This window comes from Macrobrachium nipponense, chromosome 12, assembly GCF_015104395.2.
Source record: "Macrobrachium nipponense isolate FS-2020 chromosome 12, ASM1510439v2, whole genome shotgun sequence".
Taxonomy (NCBI): Eukaryota; Metazoa; Arthropoda; class Malacostraca; order Decapoda; family Palaemonidae; genus Macrobrachium; species Macrobrachium nipponense.
This window is the reverse complement of record NC_087205.1, coordinates 77,561,908-77,581,704: the sequence shown is the minus strand read 5'-3', so window position 1 is coordinate 77,581,704 and position 19,797 is coordinate 77,561,908. Positions and strand designations below refer to the sequence as shown.

General features: G+C 36.6%; 1 protein-coding gene and 1 long non-coding RNA gene across 6 annotated transcripts in view; one reads left to right on the top strand and one right to left on the bottom strand.

The window, feature by feature from the left end:
• LOC135224607 (QRFP-like peptide receptor) overlaps positions 1–19,797 on the bottom strand; it is a 338,517-nt gene that overhangs the window by 203,852 nt on the left and 114,868 nt on the right. The window lies entirely within an intron of this gene.
• Positions 1–19,797, top strand: part of LOC135224608 (uncharacterized) — a 196,293-nt gene that overhangs the window by 101,215 nt on the left and 75,281 nt on the right. The window lies entirely within an intron of this gene.

Genomic DNA, 19,797 nt, shown 5'->3' with positions numbered 1-19,797 from the left:
GACTTTCAACTGTTTGCTTCTACATCATAGGAAGGCATCGAAGTGTAAAAGTACAATTTCTTATAAAGGAGGTTTAACATTACGGCACAACCTGTGGGTAACTCCTGTTTGTGGATATTAGTCTCTCTTTTGGTTCAGAATTTTGTACCTAAGCTGAACAGTAAATTACCCTTTAGACACCATCCCAGAAACATTGCTTGAGCCGGTATTTCCAATTCTTCATTTCTGGTGTTTGCCATCACGGAGTCACTGAGTTCTGTTTACTTGCAGATATGATGGTTTCCTTGGTATAGCTAGTTTCTGAATGTTAATATTTTAAAATTGTAATGCACATTCTCTTTTCAAGTAGTAATTTGTTTTACGGACGTTTTTATAAACTTTTCATCAACATTGCTATCCCGACCCTTAGGGGTCGGTTGCCTTGGTGATTTTTCTTCCTACTATTTCTGTTTTCCTTTACGCATCGGGCATGGTCAAAAGGTGCGACTAAGGATTTCTATATGTTTATCTTTATAACTTCATTCCCTTGCAATTGTCAACCACAGTCATCGGCGGGGGAGAGGTGAGGAACTGTAGTATGGCAATACTGCAGTGGTAGTATTGCCATACCACATCACAGGTGGCACGGTAGCTTTTTTAAACTCCTTTTATGTGCCCAAAGCCATTTCAAAACCACGAAGAATTTTTGCAAGATTGAAAACCATGTATCCTAGATGCAAATGTATGTAGTATGCGCTGAATAACCCCTCGGCTCCTGCGCTTGGCTATGCCAAAAATTTTATAATCTAATTTAATCTAAATGTATGTAGTTAGAGATTTGTTGCAATCTTTTGTAAATTATTGATTGAATAAAAAACAACATTTTAGTTTCATGCTTTTAAGAAGTCTGAACGAATTTCTGCCGAGTTGTTCCTTATGTTATCCCCAAGTCATTTTAGTCTTGAGTATGGGTTGGTTCCCTGTGCGTCGGACAGTATAGATTAACAATGTTCTCGGAATGGTCGTCTTTACTTTTATTCTAACTTTGAAGCTCTCTAGGGGCGACTATCCACCTTCTCTCATTATTCATCTATACACACACACACACACACATATATATATATATACGTATATATGTGTGTATGTGTGTTTGTGTGTGTGTGTGTTTTGAGTGTATGACGTATATCATATATATATATATATATATATATATATATATATAATATATATATATATATATATATATATGTGTGTGTGTGTGTGTGTGTGTGTGTGTGTGTGTGTGTGTGTGAGAGAGAGAGAGAGGGGGGGGGGTGTAGGGAGATGTGTAATAAACATCCTTATCCACACTTTCAGAGCTGTATAGTCCACAAAGAGACACTAGGTAGACAGGAAACTTTTTGGTGTTGGATATCTATATATAAGCCAATGTGGAGGGGTCGTACTGTCAGCGCACCTCATGTGGTTCACTGTAAGCATTACTTAAGGTTTTTGCAGCGTGCCTTCGGCCCATAACTGCAACCCTTTTTATTCCTTTTACTGCACCTCCGTTCATATTCTCTTTCTTCCATCTTACTTTTCACCCTCTCCTGACAATTGATTCATAGTAGAACTGTGAGGTTTTCCTCCTGTTACACATTTCAAACCGTTTTACGCTTAATTTCCATATCAGCGCTGAATGACGTCATAGGTCCCATCTCTTGGCCTTTGGCCTAAATCTTTTAATATTCTATTCTATTATATATATTGATGTAGTGACCTATTCTTTGTATCCGAATATCAATTTTTCCGTTCTTTTGATGTCGACGAGTTTTATAGAATACCAAAGGCTTCTTGGCTCTTGGATTTTTTTTACTTTCCCTTATCTCTTTCAACTTATTCTCTTCGGCTCTTAAGAATAGATTACAGAAGAGGCGCCGGGTCCCCATTGGGAGCTTTTACGAGAAACATTACTCATCTTCTTCTTTTCCTTTTTCCTCCGGCGCATTCTTTTGACATAAGATATGGCAGCCATATTCTTTTCAAAAAGATGGCCCCCAATTTCGCCCTGCCGAAATTTGGTTAGCCCATTGTGAGGAAAGGGGAGGCGAAGATGAAAAGCGGAAAACTATTCTTCCGTGGAGTACTTAATTCATGGTGTTAGCTTCTTTATGTATTTACCAATATGGTTTTTCTCTTGAGGGAAGATATGTTGTTATATTTTTGAGCACCGGGAATGCCTAAGATCCGAGAGTGAATATATGTTGGTTTTGTTTCTAAATATTTGAACAGTGGTGTCTTTATTTCTGATATGCTGGCCAGCGTTTGGTCTTATTAATAAAATTCAGGCCAGTGTTTGGTCATATTTGTAAAATGCTGGCCAGTGTTTGGTCTTATTTGTAAAATGCTGGCCAGAGTTTGGTCTTATTTGTAAAATGCTGGCCAGTGTCTGGTTTGTAAAATGCTGGGCCACGTTGTCTTAAAAATTTGGTCAGGCTGGACCAGTCTTTGTTTCCTTATTTGGTAAAATGCTGGCCAGTATTTGTTCTTAAAATTTGTAAAGCCTGGGCAGTGTTTGGTCTTCATTTGGTAAAATTCATGGCCCTGGCCAGTGTTTGGTTTTATTTGTAAAATTCAGGCCAGTGTTTTTTGGTGGTCTTATTTGTAAATTGCTGGCCAGTGTTTGGTCTTATTTTAAAATTTTAAAATGCTGGCCATTGTTTAGTCTTATTTGTTAAAATGCTGTCCCAGTGTTTGGTCTTATTTGTAAAATGCTGTCCAGTGTTTAGTCTTATTTGTAAATGCTGGCCATTGTTTGTCTTATTTGTTAAAATGCTGGCAGTGTTTTAGTCTTATTTGTAAAATGCTTGCCAGTATTTGGGTCTTATTTTGTAAAATTCAGGCCGTGTTTCGTCTTGTTTGTAAAATGCTGGCCAGCGTTTGGTCTTATTTGTAAAATGCTGGATAGTGCTTAGTCTTATTTGTAAAATGCTGGCCAGTATTTGGTATTATTTGTGAAATGCTGGCCAGTGTTTGGTCTTATTTGTAAAATGCTGGCTAGTATTTGTTCTTATTTGTAAAATGCTGGCTAGTGTTTGATCTTATTTGTGAAATGCTGGTCAATTTTTAGTCTTATTTGTAAAATGGTGGCCAGTGCTTGGTCTTATTTGTAAAATGCTGGCCAGTATTTGGTCTTATTTGTAAATGCTTGTCGGTATTCGGTCATATTTGTAAATGCTGGCCAGTGTTTGGTCTTAATTGTAAGATTCAGGCCAGTGTTTTTTGGTCTTATTTGTAAAATGCTGGCCAGTGTTTAGTCTTATTTTTAAAATGCTGGCCAGTGTTTGGTCAGATTTGTAAAATTCTGACCAGTATTTGGTACTTTTTTGTAAAATCAGGCCAGTGTTTGGACTTATTTGCAAAATGCTTGTCAGTATTTGGTCTATTTGTAAAAATTCAGGCCAGTGTTTGGTCTTATTTGTAAAATGCTGGCCGGTATTTGTCTTATTTGTAAAATGCTGGCCAGTGTTTGGTCTTATTTGTAAAATTCAGGCCAGTGTTTGGTCTTATTTGTAAAATGCTGGCCAGTGTTTGGTCTCATTTGTAAAATGCTGGCCAGTGTCTGGTCTTATTTGTAAAATGCTGGCCAGTGTTTAGTCTTATTTGTAAAATGCTGGCCAGTATTTGGTCTTATTGGTAAAATTCAGGCCAGTGTTTGGTCTTATTTGTAAAATTTGGGCCAGTGTTTGGCATTATATGTAAAATGCTAGCCAGTGTTTGGTCTTATTTGTAAAATGCTGGCCAGTGTTTGGGTCTTATTTGTAAAATGCTGGCCAGGGTTTGATCTTATTGTAAAATGCTGCTCAGTGTTCTTAGTCTTATTTGTAAAATGTTGGCAAGCATTTGATCTTATTTGTAAAATGCTGGCCAGTGTTTGGTCTTATTTGTAAAACGCTGGCTAGTATTTGGTCTTATTTGTAAAATGCTGGCTAGTGTTTGATCTTATTTGTAAAATGCTGCCAGTGTTTAGCCTTATTTGTAAAATGCTGGCCATGCCTGGTCTTATTTGTAAAATGGCTGGCCAGTATTTGGTCATATTTGTAAAATGCTGGCCAGTATTTGTCATATTTTTTAGAATGCCTGCCAGTGTTTTTGGTCCTTATTTGTAAAATGCTGGCCAGTATTTGGTCTTATTTCTGATACACTGGCCAGCATTTGGTCTTATTTTTGTTGAATGATTGCCAGTATTTGGTCTTATTTGTAAAATGCTAGCAGTATTTGTCTTTATTTCTGATACACTGGCCAGCATTTGGTCCTTATTTTGTAAATGCTTGTCGGTATTCGGTCTCATTTGTAAAATGCTGGTCAGTGTTTGGTCTTATTTGTAAAAATACTGGCCAGTGTTTGTCTTATTTGTAAAATGCTGTCCATTATTTTGGTCTCATTTGTAAAAAATGCTGGCCAGTGTTTAGTCTTATTTGTAAAATTCAGGCCAGGTTTGGTCTTAATTGTTCAATTCAGGCCAGTTTTTTCTTATTTTGTAAAATGCTGGCCAGTGTTTGGTCTTATTTGTAAAATGCTGGCCAGTGTTTAATCTTATTTGTAAAATGCTGGCCAGTGTTTGGTCTTATTTGTAAAATGCTGGCCAGTATTTGGTCTTATTTGTAAAATGCATGCCAGTGTTTGGACTTATTTGAAAATGCTTGTCAGTAATTTGGTCCTTATTTGTAAAATTCAGGCCAGTATTTGGTCTTATTTGTAAAATGCTGGCCAGTGTTTGGTCTTATTGTAAAATGCTTGCCAGTGTTTGGTCTTATTTGTAAAATGCTTGCAAGTGTTTTGGGTCTTTTTGTAAAATGACTGGCCAGTGTTTAGACTTATTTGTAAAATGCTTGCGAGTATTTGGTCTTATTTTGTAAAATGCTGGCCAGTGTTAGGTCTTATTTGTAAAAATGCTGGACAGTGCTTCGTCTTATTTGTAAAATGCTGGCCAGTATTTAGTCTTATTTGTAAAATGCTGGCCAGTGTTTGGTCTTATTTGTAAAATGCTGGCCAGTGTTTGGTCTTATTTGTAAAATGCTTGCCAGTGTTTGGTCTTATTTTTAAAATGCTGTCCAGTGTTTAGTCTTATTTGTAAAATCCTGGCCAGTCTTTGGTCTTCTTTGTAAAATGCTGGCCAGTGTTTAGTCTAATTTGTGAAATGCTTGTCAGGATTTGGTCTTTTTTGTAAAATTCAGACCAGTGTTTGTTCTTGTTTGTAAAATGCTGGGCCAGTGTTTGGTCTTTTTATTTGTAAAATTCAGGCCAGTGTTTGGTTTTAATTGTAAAATTCAGGCCAGTGTTTTGGTCTTATTTGTAAAATTCTGGCCAGTGTTTGGTCTTATTGTAAAATTCGGGCCAGTGTTTGGTCTTATTTGTAAAATGCTGGCCAGTGTTTTAGTCTTATTTTTTAAAATGCTGGCCAGTGTTTTTTCGAAAATTTGTAAAATTTCTTTTTTGACCATATTTTGGTCTTTTTTTGTAAAAATCAGGCCAGGTGGTTTGGACTTATTTTGGCCAAATTTGCTTGGTCAGTGGATTTTGATCTTCCATTTGTTTTTAAATTCAGGCCAGTGTTTGGTCCTTATTTGTAAAAATGCTGGCCGGTAATTTTGGTCTTATTTGGTAAAATTGCCTTGCCAGTGGTTTGGTTTCTTATTTGGTAAAACCTCAGGCCAAAAGTGGTTTTTGGTTTCTTATTTGTAAAACATACTTGGCCAGTGTTTGGTCCCTTCAATTTGGTAAAATTGCTGGCCAGTGTTTCCCGGTTCTTATTTGGTTAAAATTTGCTGGCCATTGTTTAGTCTTATTTGTAAAATGCTTTGGCCAGTATTTTGTCTTTTTTAGGTGGTAAAATTCAGGCCAGTGTTTTGGTGGCCTTATTTTGTAAAAATGGGGCAGTGTTTGGCATTATATGTAAAATGCTAGCCAGTGTTTGGTCTTATTTGTAAAATGCTGGCCAGTGTTTGGTCTTATTTGTAAAATGCTGGCCAGTGTTTGATCTTATTTGTAAAATGCTGCTCAGTGCTTAGTCTTATTTGTAAAATGTTGGCAAGCGTTTGGTCTTATTTGTAAAATGCTGGCTAGTATTTGGTCTTATTTGTAAAATGCTGGCTAGTGTTTGATCTTATTTGTAAAATGCTGGCCAGTATTTAGCCTTATTTGTAAAATGCTGGCCAGTGCTTGGTCTCATTTGTAAAATGCTGGCCAGTATTTGGTCTTATTTTTAGAATGCCTGCCAGTGTTTGGTCTTATTTGTAAAATGCTGGCCAGTATTTGGTCTTATTTCTGATACACTGGCCAGCATTTGGTCTTATTTGTTGAATGATTGCCAGTATTTGGTCTTATTTGTAAAATGCTAGGCAGTATTTGGTCTTATTTCTGATACACTGGCCAGCATTTGGTCTTATTTGTAAAATGCTTGTCGGTATTCGGTCTCATTTATAAAATGCTGGCCAGTGTTTGGTCTTATTTGTAAAATACTGGCCAGTGTTTGGTCTTATTTGTAAAATGCTGTCCGTTATTTGGTCTCATTTGTAAAATGCTGGCCAGTGTTTGGTCTAATTTGTAAAATTCAGGCCAGTGTTTGGTCTTAATTGTTCAATTCAGGCCAGTTTTTTCTTCTTATTTGTAAAATGCTGGCCAGTGTTTGATCTTATTTGTAAAATGCTGGCCAGTGTTTGGTCTTATTTGTAAAACGCTAGCCATTATTTGGTCTTATTTGTAAAATGCATGCCAGTGTTTGGACTTATTTGTAAAATGCTTGTCAGTATTTGGTCTTATTTGTAAAATTCAGGCCAGTATTTGGTCTTATTTGTAAAATGCTGGCCAGTGTTTGGTCTTATTTGTAAAATGCTGGCCAGTGTTTGGTCTTATTTGTAAAATGCTGGCCAGTGTTTGGTCTTATTTGTAAAATGCTGGCTAGTGTTTAGACTTATTTGTAAAATGCTTGCGAGTATTTGGTCTTATTTGTAAAATGCTGGCCAGTGTTTGGTCTTATTTGTAAAATGCTGGCCAGTGTTTCGTCTTATTTGTAAAATGCTGGCCAGTATTTAGTCTTATTTGTAAAATGCTGGCCAGTGTTTGGTCTTATTTGTAAAATGCTGGCCAGTGTTTGGTCTTATTTGTAAAATGCTTGCAGTGTTTGGTCTTATTTTTTAAAATGCTGTCCAGTGTTTAGTCTTATTTGTAAAATCCTGGCCAGTCTTGGTCTTCTTTGTAAAATGCTGGCCATTTTTGTGTTTAGTCTAATTTGTGAAATGCTTGTCAGGATTTGGTCTTTTTTGTAATTCAGACCAGTGTTTGTTCTTGTTTGTAAAATGCTGGCCAGTGTTTGGTCTTATTTGTAAATTCAGGCCAGTGTTTGGTTTTAATTGTAAAATTCAGGCCAGTGTTTGGTCTTATTTGTAAAATGCTGGCCAGTGTTTGGTCTTATTTGTAAAATTCTTGCTAGTGTTGGTCTTATTTGTAAAATGCTTGCCAGTGTTTGGTCTTATTTGTAAAATGCTGGCCGTGTTTAGTCTTATTTGTAAAATACTTGCTAGTATTTGATCTTATTTGTAAAATTCAGCCAGTGTTTGGTCTTGTTTGTAAAATGCTGGCCAGCGTTTGGTCTTATTTGTAAAATGCTGGACAGTGCTTCGTCTTATTTGTAAAATGCTGGCCAGTATTTGGTCTTATTTGTAAAATTCAGTCCAGTGTTTGGACTTATTTGTAAAATGCTTGTCAGTATTTGGTCTTATTTGTAAAATTGAGGCCAGTGTTTGGTCTTATTTGTAAAATTCTGGCCAGTGTTTGGTCTTATTTGTAAAATGCTGGCCAGTGTTTAGTCTTATTTGTAAAATACTTGCCAGTATTTGATCTTATTTGTAAAATTCAGCCAGTGTTTGGTCTTATTTGTAAAATGCTGGCCAGCGTTTGGTCTTAATTTGTAAAATGCTGGACAGGTGCTTCGTCTTATTTGTAAAATTGAGTCAGTGTTTGGACTTATTTGTAAAATGCTTGTCAGTATTTGGTCTTATTTGTAAAATTGAGGCCAGTGTTTGGTCTTATTTGTAAAATTCTGGCCAGTGTTTGGTCTTATTTGTAAAATGCTGGCCAGTGTTTGGTCTTATTTGTAAAATGCTTGCCAGTGTTTGGTCTTATTTGTAAAATGCTGGCCAGTGTTTGGTCTTATTTGTAAAATGCTGGCCAGTGTTTGGTCTTCTTTGTAAAATGCTGGCCAGCGTTTGGTCTTATTTGTAAATGCTGGACAGTGCTTCAGCTTATTTGTAAAATGCTTGCCAGTATTGGTTTCTTTTATTTTGTAAAATTCAGTCAGTTGTTTTGGACTTATTTGTAAAAGGCTTGTCAGTATTTGGTCTTATTGTAAAATACTGGCCAGTGTTTGGTCTTATTTTGTAAATTCTGGCCAGTGTTTGGGTCTTATTTGTAAAATGCTGGCCAGTGTTTAGTCTTATTGTAAAATACTGCTAGTATTTGATCTTATTTGTAAAATTCAGCCAGTGTTTGGTCTTGTTTGTAAAAATGCTGGCCAGCGTTTGGTCTTATTTGTAAAATGCGACAGTGCTTCGTCTTATTTGTAAAATTGAGTCAGTGTTTGGACTTATTTTTGTAAAATGCTTGTCAGTATTTGGTCTTATTTTGCAAAATTGAGGCCAGTGTTTTGGTCCTTATTTGTAAAATTCTGGCCAGTGTTTGGTCTTATTTGTAAAATGCTTTCCAGTATTTGATCTTATTTGTAAAATACTGGCCAGTATTTGGTCTTGTTTGTAAAATGCTGGCCAGCGTTTGGTATTATTTGTAAAATGCTTGCCGGTATTCGGTCTTATTTGTAAAATGCTGGCCAGTGTTTGGTCTTATTTGTAAAATACTGGCCAGTGTCTGGTCTTATTTGTAAAATGCTGGCCAGTGTTTGTTCTTATTTGTAAAATGCTGGCAAGTGTTTGGTCTTATTTGTAAAATGCTGGCCAGTGTTTGGTCTTATTTGTAAAATGCTGGCCAGTGTTTGGTCTTATTTGTAAAATGCTTGCCAGTATTTGGTCTTATTTGTAAAATGCTGGCCAGTGTTTGGACTTATTTGTAAAATGCTTGTCAGTATTTGGTCTTATTTGTAAAATTCAGGCCAGTGTTTGGTCTTGTTTCTAAAATGCTGGCCAGTATTTGGACTTATTTGTAAAATGCTGGCCAGTGTTTGGTCTTATTTGTTAAATGCTGGCCAGTGTTTGGTCTTAATTTGTAAAATGCTGGCCAGTGTCTGGTCTTCTTTGTAAAATGCTGTCCAGTGTTTGGTCTTATTTGTAAAATGCTGGCCAGTGTTTGGTCTTATTTGAAAAATGCTGGCCAGTGTTTGATCTTATTTGTAAAATGCTGGCCAGTGTTACTCTTATTTGTAAAATACTTGCTAGTATTTGATCTTATTTGTAAAATTCAGGCAGTGTTTGGTCTTGTTTGTAAAATGCTGGCCAGCGTTTTTGGTCTATTGTAAAACTGCTGGACAGTGCTTCGTCTTATTTGTAAATGCTGGCCAGTATTTAGTCTTATTTGTAAAATGCTGGCCAGTGTTTGGTCTTATTTGTAAAATGCTAGCCAGTGTTTGGTCTTATTTGTAAAATGCTTGCCAGTATTTGGTCTTATTTTTAAAATGCTGTCCAGTGTTTAGTCTTATTTGTAAAATCCTGGCCAGTCTTTGGTCTTATTTGTAAAATGCTGGCCAGTGTTTAGTCTTATTTGTAAAATGCTTGTCAGTATTTGGTCTTTTTTGTAAAATTCAGACCAGTGTTTGGTCTTGTTTGTAAAATGCTGGCCAGTGTTTGGTCTTATTTGTAAAATTCAGGCCAGTGTTTGGTTTTATTGTAAAATTCAGGCCAGTGTTTGGTCTTATTTGTAAAATTCTGGCCAGTGTTTGGTCTTATTTGTAAAATTCTGGCTAGTGTTGGTCTTATTTGTAAAATGCTGGCCAGTGTTGGTCTTATTTGTAAAATGCTGGCCGTGTTTAGTCTTATTTGTAAAATACTTGCTAATATATGATCTTATTTGTAAAATTCAGCCAGTGTTTGGTCTTGTTTGTAAAATGCTGGCCAGCGTTTGGTCTTATTTGTAAAATGCTGGACAGTGCTTCGTCTTATTTGTAAAATGCTTGCCAGTATTTGGTCTTATTTGTAAAATTCAGTCCAGTGTTTGGACTTATTTGTAAAATGCTTGTCAGTATTTGGTCTTATTTGTAAAATTGAGGCCAGTGTTTAGACTTGTTTGTAAAATGCTTGTCAGTATTTGGTCTTTTTTGTAAAATTCAGGCCAGTGTTTGGTCTTATTTGTAAAATTCTGGCCAGTGTTTGGTCTTATTTGTAAAATGCTGGCCAGTGTTTGGTCTTATTTGTAAAATGCTTTCCAGTATTTGCTCTTATTTGTAAAATACTGGCCAGGTAGGTTTTGTCCTTGTGGTAAAATGCTGGCCAGCGTTTGGTATTATTTGTAAATCGGCTTGCCGTATTTCGGTCTTTATTTTGTAAAAGCTGGCCAGTGTTTGGTCTTATTTTGTAAAATACTGGCCAGTGTCTGGTCTTATTTGTAAATGCTGGGCCAGTGTTTGTTCTTATTTGTAAATGCTGGCAAGTGTTTGGTCTTATTTTGTAAAATGCTTGCCAGTGTTTTGGTCTTAATTGTAAAATGCTGGCCGTGTTTGGTCCTAATTTTTGTTAAAATGCTGGCCAGTTTTTGGTCTTATTTGTAAAATACTTGCCAGTATTTAGTTTTATTTGTAAGAATGCTGGCCAGTGTTTGGACTTATTTGTAAATGCTTGTCAGTATTTGGTCCTTATTTTGTAATTCAGGGCCAGTGTTTGGTCTTGTTTCTAAAATGCTGGCCAGTATTTGGAAATATTTGTAAAAGGCTGGCCAGTGTTTGGTCTTATTTTGTAAAATGCTGGCCAGTGTTTTGTGTCTAATTTGTGAAAAATAAAATGCTGGCCAGTGTCTGGTCTTCTTTGTAAAATGCTGTCCAGTAGTTTGGTCTTATTTGTAAAACATGCTGGCCAGGTGTTTGGTCTTATTTGAAAAATGCTGGCCAGTGTTTGATCTTATTTGTTGTTTAAAATGCTGGCCAGTAGTTTAATCTTATTTGTAAAATACTTTTGCTAGTATTTGATCTTCTTTGTAAAATTCAGGGCAGGTTTGGTTTGGTCTTGGTTTGTAAAATGCTGGGCCAGCGTTTGGTACTTATTTGTAAAATGCTGGACAGTGCTCCTCCGTCTTATTTGTAAATGCTGGCCAGTATTTGGTTTTATTTGTAAAATTCAGTCCAGTGTTTGGACTTATTTGTAAAATGCTTTTCAGTATTTGGTCTTAATTGTAAAATTGGAGGCCAGTGTTTGGTCTTTTTATTTGTAAAATTCTGGCCAGTGTTTGGTCCTTTTATTTGTAAATGCTGGCCTAGGCCCGTTTTGGTCTTATTTTTGTAAAATGCTTGTCATGTATTTTTGGTCTTATTTTTGTAAAAAGCAGGAGCCAGTTGAGTTTTGTTTTGTCATTATTTGTTAAAATGCTGGCCAGTATTTAGTCTTATTTTGTAAAAAATGCTGTCCAGTGTTTTGTCTTATTTGTGAAATGCTGGCCAGTGTTTAGTCTTATTTGTAAAATACTGGCCAGTATTTGATCTTATTTGTAAAATTCAGCCAGTGTTTGGTCTTATTTGTAAAATGCTGGCCAGCGTTTGGTCTTATTTGTAAAATGCTGGCCAGTGTTTCGTCTTATTTGTAAAATGCTGGCCAGTATTTGGTCTTATTTGTAGAATGCTTGCCAGTGTTTGGTGTTATTTGTAAAATGCTGGCCAGTGTTTGGTCTTATTTGTAAAAAGCTTGCCAGCGTTTGGTCTTATTTGTAAAATGCTGGCCAGTGTTTGGTCTTATTTTTAAAATGCTGGCCAGTGTTTAGTCTTATTTTTAAAATGCTGGCCAGTGTTTAGTCTTATTTTTAAAATGCTGGCTAGTGTTTGGTCTTAATTGTAAAATGCTTGTCAGTATTTGGTCTTATTTGTAAAATTCAGACCAGTGTTTGGTCTTGTTTGTAAAATACTGACCAGCGTTTGGTCTTATTTGTAAAATGCTGGCCAGTATTTGGTCTTATTTGTAAAATGCTGGCTAGTGTTTGATCTTATTTGTAAAATGCTGGCAAGTGTTAGTCTTATTTGTAAAATGCTGGCCAGTGTTTGGTCTTATTTGTAAAATGCTGGCCAGTATTTGGTCTTATTTGTAGAATGCTGGCCATTATTTGGTCTTATTTGTAAAATGCTTTCCCTTATTTGGTCTTATTTCTGATACACTGGCCAGCATTTGGTCTTATTTGTAAAATACTTGCCGGTATTTGGTCTTATTTGTGAAATGCTGGCCAGCATTTGGTCTTATTTGTAGAATGCCTGCCAGTTTTTGATCTTATTTGTAAAATGCTGGCCAGTGTTTGGTCTTCTTATTTCTGATACACTGGCCAGTATTTGGCCTTATTTGTAAAATGCTTGCCAGTTTTTGGTCTTATTTGTAAAATGCTGGCCAGTGTTTGGTCTTATTTCTGATAAACTGGCCAGTGTTTAGTGTTATTTGTAAAATGCTGGTCAGTATTTGGTCTTATTTGTAAATTGATGGCCAGTGTTTTGTCTTATTTCTGATACACTGGCCAGCGTTTTGTCTTATTTGTAAAATGATGGCCAGTATTTGGTCTTATTTGTAAAATGCTGGCCAGTGGTTGGTCTTATTTTTCAGAGCTGGGCTTTGTTTGGTCTTATTTGTAAAATGCTGGCCAGTGTTTTTTCTTTTTTGTAAAATGCTTGCCAGTATTTGGTCTTATTTGTAAAATGCTGACCTATGTTTGGTCTTATTTGTAAAATGCTGGCCAGTGTTTGGACTTATTTGTAAAATGCTGGCCAGTGCCTAGTCTTCTTTGTAAAATGCTTGCGAGTATGTGGTCTTATTTGTAAAATGATGGCCAGTGTTTGATCTTATTTGTAAAATACTGGCCAGTTTTTGGTCTTATTTCCGATATGCTGGCCTTTGTTTGGGTTTATTTGTAAAATGCTGGGCAATGTTTTGTCTTATTTGTAAAATGCTTGCCAGTATTTGGTCTTATTTGTAAAATGCTGGCCAGTGCTTGGTATTATTTGTAAAATGCTGGCCATTATTTTGTCTCATTTGTAAAATGCTTGGCCAGTGTTTGGTCTTATTTGTAAAAATGCTTGCCAGTAGTTGGTCTTATTTCTGATTCCGTTGCCAGTATTGGGTCTTATTTGTAAAATGCTGGCCAGTGTTTGGTTCTTAATTCTGATACATTGGCCAGTATTTGGTCTTATTTATAAAATAATGGCCAGTGTTTGGTCTTATTTATGTTAAGCTGGCCAGTATTTGGTCTTATTTGTAAAATGCTGGCAAGTGTTAGGACTTATTTGTTAAATATGGCCAGTTTTTGGTCTTATTTGTAAAATGCTTGCCAGTGTTTGGTCTTATTTGTAAAATGTTGGCCAGCGTTTGGTCTTATTTGTAAAATGCTTGCCAGTATTTGCTCTTATTTGTAAAATGCTGGCCAGTGTTTGGTCTCATTTCTGATAAGCTGGCCTGCATTTGGTCTTATTTGTAAAATGCTGGCCAGTGTTTGATCCTTTTTCTGATAAGCTGGCCAGTGTTTGGTCTTATTTGTAAAATGCTAGCCAGTATTTGGTCTTATTTGTAAAATGCTGGCCAGTATTTGGTCTTATTTGCAGAATGCTTGCCAGTTTTTGGTCTTATTTGTAAAATGCTGGTCAGTATCTGGTGTTGGCCAGTGTTTGGTCTTATTTGTAAAATACTGTCCAGCGTTTGGTCTTATTTGTTAAATGCTGGCCAGTGTTTGGTCTTATTTGTAAAATGCTGCCAGTATTTGGCCTTATTTTTAAAATGCTGGCCAGTGTTTGGTCTTATTTCTTATACACTGGCCAGCGTTTGGTCTTATTTGTAAAATGCTTGCCAGTATTTGGTCTTATTCGTGAAATGCTGGTCAGTTTTTGGTCTTATTTGTAAAATTCTGGCCAGTATTTGGCCTTATTTGTAAAATGCTGGCCAGAGGTTGGTCTTATTTCTGATTAGCTGGCCAGTGTTTGGTCTTATTTGTAAAATGCTTGCCAGCATTTGGTCTTATTTGTAAAATACTGGCCAGCGTTTGGTCTTATTTGTAAAATGGTGGCCAGTGTTTGGTATTATTTGTAAAATGCTTGCCGGTATTCGGTCTTATTTGTAAAATGCTGGCCAGTGTGTGGTCTTATTTGTAAAATACTGGCCAGTGTCTGGTCTTATTTGTAAAATGCTGGCCAGTGTTTGTTCTTATTTGTAAAATGCTGGCAAGTGTTTGGTCTTATTTGTAAAATTCAGGCCAGTGTTTGGTCTTAATTGTAAAATGCTGGCCAGTGTTTGGTCTTATTTGTAAAATGCTGGCCAGTGTTTGGTCTTATTTTTAAAATGCTTGCCAGTATTTGGTCTTATTTGTAAAATGCTGGCCAGTGTGTGGTCTTATTTGTAAAATACTGGCCAGTGTCTGGTCTTATTTGTAAAATGCTGGTCAGTGTTTGTTCTTATTTGTAAAATTTGTAAAATAAGCTGGCAAGGTTTGGTGGGGTCTTATTTGTAAAATTTCAGGCCAGTGTTTGGTCTTATTTGTAAAATGCTGGCCAGTGTTTGGTCTTAATTTGTAAAATGCTGGCCAGTGTTTGGTCTTATTTGTAAAATGCTGGCCAGTGTTTGGTCTAATTTGTAAAATGCTGGCCAGTGTTTGGTGGCTTATTTTAAATTTTGTAAAATGGCTGGCCAGTGTTTGGTCGGTATTTGTAAAATGCTGGCCAGTGTTTGATCTTATTTGGTAAAATCTGGCCGGCCAGTGTTACTCTTATTTGTAAAATACTTGCTAGTATTTGATCTTATTTTGTAAAATTCAGCCAGGTTTGGTTTGGTCTTGTTAGTAAAATGCTGGCCAGTGTTTTTGGTCTTATTTGTAAAATGCTGGGACAGTGCTTCGTCTTGATTTGGTAAAAATTGCTTGGCCAGTATTTGGGTTTTGTATTTGTAAAATTTCAATCCATGGTTTGGGACTTATTTTGTTAAAATGCTGGACAGTGCTTCGTCTTCTTTTGTAAAATACTTGCTTTATTTATTTGATCTTTATTTGTTAAAATTCATTCCAGCCTGTTTGGTCTTCTTTGTAAAATGCTGGCCAGCGTTTTGGTCTTATTTGTAAAATGCTGGACAGTGCTTCGTCTTATTTGTAAAATGCTGGCCAGTATTTGGTCTTATTTGTAAAATTCAGTCCAGTGTTTGGACTTATTTGTAAAATGCTTGTCAGTATTTTGTCTTATTTGTAAAATTGAGGCCAGTGTTTGGTCTTATTTGTAAAATTCTGGCCAGTGTTTGGTCTTATTTGTAAAATGCTGGCCAGTGATTGGTCTTATTTGTAAAATGCTGGCCAGTGTTTGGTCTTATTTGTAAAATGCTTTCCAGTATTTTTTGGTCTTATTTGTAAAAATTCTGGCCAGTGTTTGGTCTTATTTGTAAAATGCTGGCCAGTGTTTGATCTTATTTGTAAAATTGCTGGCCAGTGTTTAGTCTTATTTGTAAAATACTTGCCAGTATTTGATCTTATTTGTAAAATTCAGCCAGTGTTTGGTCTTATTTGTAAGATGCTTGCCAGTGGTTGGTCTTATTTGTAAAATGCTGGCCAGTGTTTGGTATTATTTGTAAAACGCTTGCCAGTGGTTGGTCTTATATCTGATTCAGTGGCCAGTATTTGGTCTTATTTGTTTTTCAAATCTGGCCAGTGGTTGGTTCTTGACCAGTGGCCAGTATTTGGTCTTATTTGTAACATGCTGGCCAGTGTTGGTCTTATTTTTGATACAGTGGCCAGTATTTGGTCTTATTTATAAAATGCTGTCCAGTGTTTGGTCTTATTTCTGATAAGCTGGCTAGTATTTGGTCTTATTTGTAGTGTGCTGGCCAGTGTTTGGTCTTATTTGTAAAATGCTGACCAGTGTTTGGTCTTATTTCTGATACAGTGGCCAGTATTTGGTCTTATTTGTAGTGTGCTGGCCAGTGTTTGGTCTTATTTCTGATAAGCTGGCTAGTATTTGGTCTTATTTGTAGTGTGCTGGCCAGTGTTTGGTCTTATTGTTGATACACTGGCCAGCATTTAGTCTTATTTGTAAAATGCTGGCCAGTATTTATCGTTATTCCTGAAATGTTGGCCAGTTTCGTTTCTTATTTATAAAAACAAAAGATATAATTTTTTTTTAAACGTTGGGCAGTGTTTTAACTGTTTCTAAAATTTTGGACCGTCTATTTTCGTACGTCCAATATCGAGATGACGACTAGATGTGCAGGAAGACTCGAAAAGTTCTACTCCGTAGGGGGATAGTGCCATCAGTGCACCTCATGCGGCGCACTGCAAGTATTACTTAAGGTTCTTTGCACCATGAATTCGGCCCTTAGCTGCAACCCCTTTCATTCTTTTACTGTACCTCCTTCCATATTCTTTTTCTTCCATCTTTCCAACCTCTCCTAACAATTGATTCAAATTGCAATTGCGAGGTTTTCCTCCTTTTACACCTTTCAAGCCTTTTACTGTGAATGACCTCATAGGTTGCAGTGCTTGGCCTCTGGAGTAAGTTCTGTATTCAGTTGAATCCGAGAAGGTCTAATTGAACATTGCTATGAAAACCGAGGAAAGGGAATTCACCACAATAAGCATTCTGGAAATGAGAATCGATGCCATAAATCCTCAAGTCAGGAGGATCAGCGCCATGAATACTGTGGGGATGAAAGTCACCATTATGAAAGTTTTCTGGAGATGAAAATCAACAATGTTAAAATAGAAGAGGAGGATCACTACTATGAAAAATTTGAAACTGAAAATGTCACCATCGAAAATTGGGGAATTTAGAACTATTACCAGTTTACAAAATCTGAAGAAGAAAATTAGAGTAATAAAAATTTTGAAAGAGAGAGAATTCTGAAGGTGAGAACGACACTCTGAGAAGTCTGAATTTGAGAACGTCACAGTGAAGGTGGGAACCCCTCCCATGAGAATTTTGATAGTGAAAGCGGCAACATGAGAATTCTGAGGGTGAGAATGACACCTTGAGAATTTGCAAGAGAGAACGTCACCACAAGAATTCTGGAGGTGAGAACTGATTCAGTGGAAGTTATAACCATATGAATTAAGGTCATATAGAATAGAAAAACCTTGGAATCAAGTGTATTTGAAAATCTCTGATGAGAAGCGCGCCAGGTAACAGAAGAATAGATCCCAGTTTGACCACCAAAATTCTGCCCCTGAGGAAAGGATGGAATGGTCACAAAGAATGAATCTGTAACAATCTCTTCTTTTCTGATTCCGTGATATTCCACCTTTCAAGAAGTGGGTAGGGCACCCCTTTTCCCAATAGGTCTGGGTTAGACAGGCTCATCAGCTTCCTCGTCGCTTTGGCATTTGCACATGGAAGTTTACTATCTCCTTTGTCAAAACAGTCAGGAGGTTGGTAATAAAACTGCATAGACCCAGCTCAGTATTTCCCCCACTGGCCAGTATGATCCAGTTATCTTTCGCCTAGTTAGTTGCGCTACGAAAATATTGTTAACCAATGAACATCGTTCTGTTTCTGCGAGGAATGAGGACCAGCATATACCAGTTTGTATATATTTCGTTATAATTACCCTTTCGTAGGCGTAGGTGCGTTCTGTAATTTCTCAAGCTGAACTTGTGCCTATATAAGAAGATTTGTGGAGATCAATCACCAGATTCTTTGTACAATTGAATGGTAAGATATTCAAAGTATGAAAACGTCCGTGAACTCTTGAGAGACAGAGAGAGAAGTTGGCCTGGAGGAATAAGCTGTTACACAAAGATGTTAATGCAATTAGATGGGATTCAGTTTGCAGAGCGTCTGAACATAATACAAAGTGAATTCATACCTAGCAATCTGTTGTCGAAGGAGACCGTATTAGATTGTGTTCAATCTCCATCAAATTGAGTTTGTGGGCAACAGCCTCTCTCTTTCTCTGTTCCCGTGGAGAGCTTGTTTTCAGAATGGTTAAGTCCTACATAGAGGGGAAAAAATTGTATTACATGGAGTGCTTCACGAAGTATGATATACAAGACCCTCCTATCGGAAACAAAGACAATTAGCGTGCAACGTGGCATCTCGCCTCGGCATTAAACGCCCCAGCTGCTTCAAGCCTCAAGCTAAATTCATATCCCTTACTTACACACGTGCGCGCACAATATATATATATATATATATATATATATATATATAATAATACTATATATATATATATAATATATATATATATATATATATTATATATTAATGTGCGTGCGTGTGTGTGTATACGCGCGCGCGCGTATGTGAACATATTGATTTACTATAAAAGTTTGTGTAGTGATGTAAATAAGAGTTTGACCTCACTCTTTTTTTATTTTTTTTATTCGCGTTTACCATTTATGTACATTACTATTTGAGTTACTTAACAAAAGCTATGGAACACTACAACTCTGGTATCAATTGAGTTGCCTGACAATCTCGTGACCTCGGTGTGTGTTTGTGTGTTTTACTATAGTATTTTACATATCTCCAAATGACCTATTAAAAGGGAATTGCTAATGAAGTGAATCTTTTATCTTTTATCTAACGTCTTCTGAAAGGTGGAAAGCGGAGTCATCCATACTTTGCATCACGGATGATGCCTGGATGATGAAACACATGCAATTAGCAGCAGCATCTGCTCGTCCGGGATACCTCTCTCTCTCTCTCTCTCTCTCTCTCTCTCTCTCTCTCTCTCTCTCTCTCTCTCTCTCTCTCTCTCTCTCGCTTTCTTTCTTTCTTTCTTTCTTCTTCCTCTTGCGTCTTTCGTGTTGATTCCTTTGGGAAATTCATTTATGCCTGGAGATGGATCTTCAGCTTACATTTTACTATTTAAGAACGCTCATGTTAAAGGTGTCTTACACAGAGAGAGAGAGAGAGAGAGAGAGAGAGAGAGAGGAGAGGGAGGTGTGCTTAATCAAGAGATACAATGATAAATGTTTTCATTAAAATTAAGCGAGACGCACGCAGCCCACATTCCAGGTTTCCTCTATCAACATAAAATCTAACTAAGGGAGACATAATGTACGTTCCAATTCGTTATACTGAATGCAAGCACGACGAAAAGCATTGCGGTAAGGAAGTGTGAGTTACTTCCGTTGTAAGATGGGATTGTAATTCATGAGTTTTGGGGAAAAAAAAAAAAAAAAACTGGGTCTTACTCATTCTAACTTGAGCTGTAATTTGCTGTGAAGCTTTATTTCTTTTCTTTCATATAAGCTTCAGCTCAGTCGACGATTATGAACTTCGAGGCCTGCGATTCATCATTGCCATGACGTCATCCTTAATGCTAACAATGGCACCAATGTTTTTAATAGCAATTATTATTATTATTATTATTGTTATTTTTTATTTTTTTTTTTTTTGCTCTATCACAGTCCTCCAATTCGACTGGGTGGTATTTATAGTGTGGGGTTCCGGGTTGCATCCTGCCTCCTTAGGAGTCCATCACTTTTCTTACTATGTGTGCCGTTTCTAGGATCACACACTTCTGCATGAGTCCTGGAGCTACTTCAGCGTCTAGTTTTTCTAGATTCCTTTTCAGGGATCTTGGGATCGGTGCCTAGTGCTCCTATGATTATGGGTACGATTTAAACTGGCATATCCCATATCCTTCTTATTTCTATTTTCAGATCTTGATACTTATCCATTTTTTC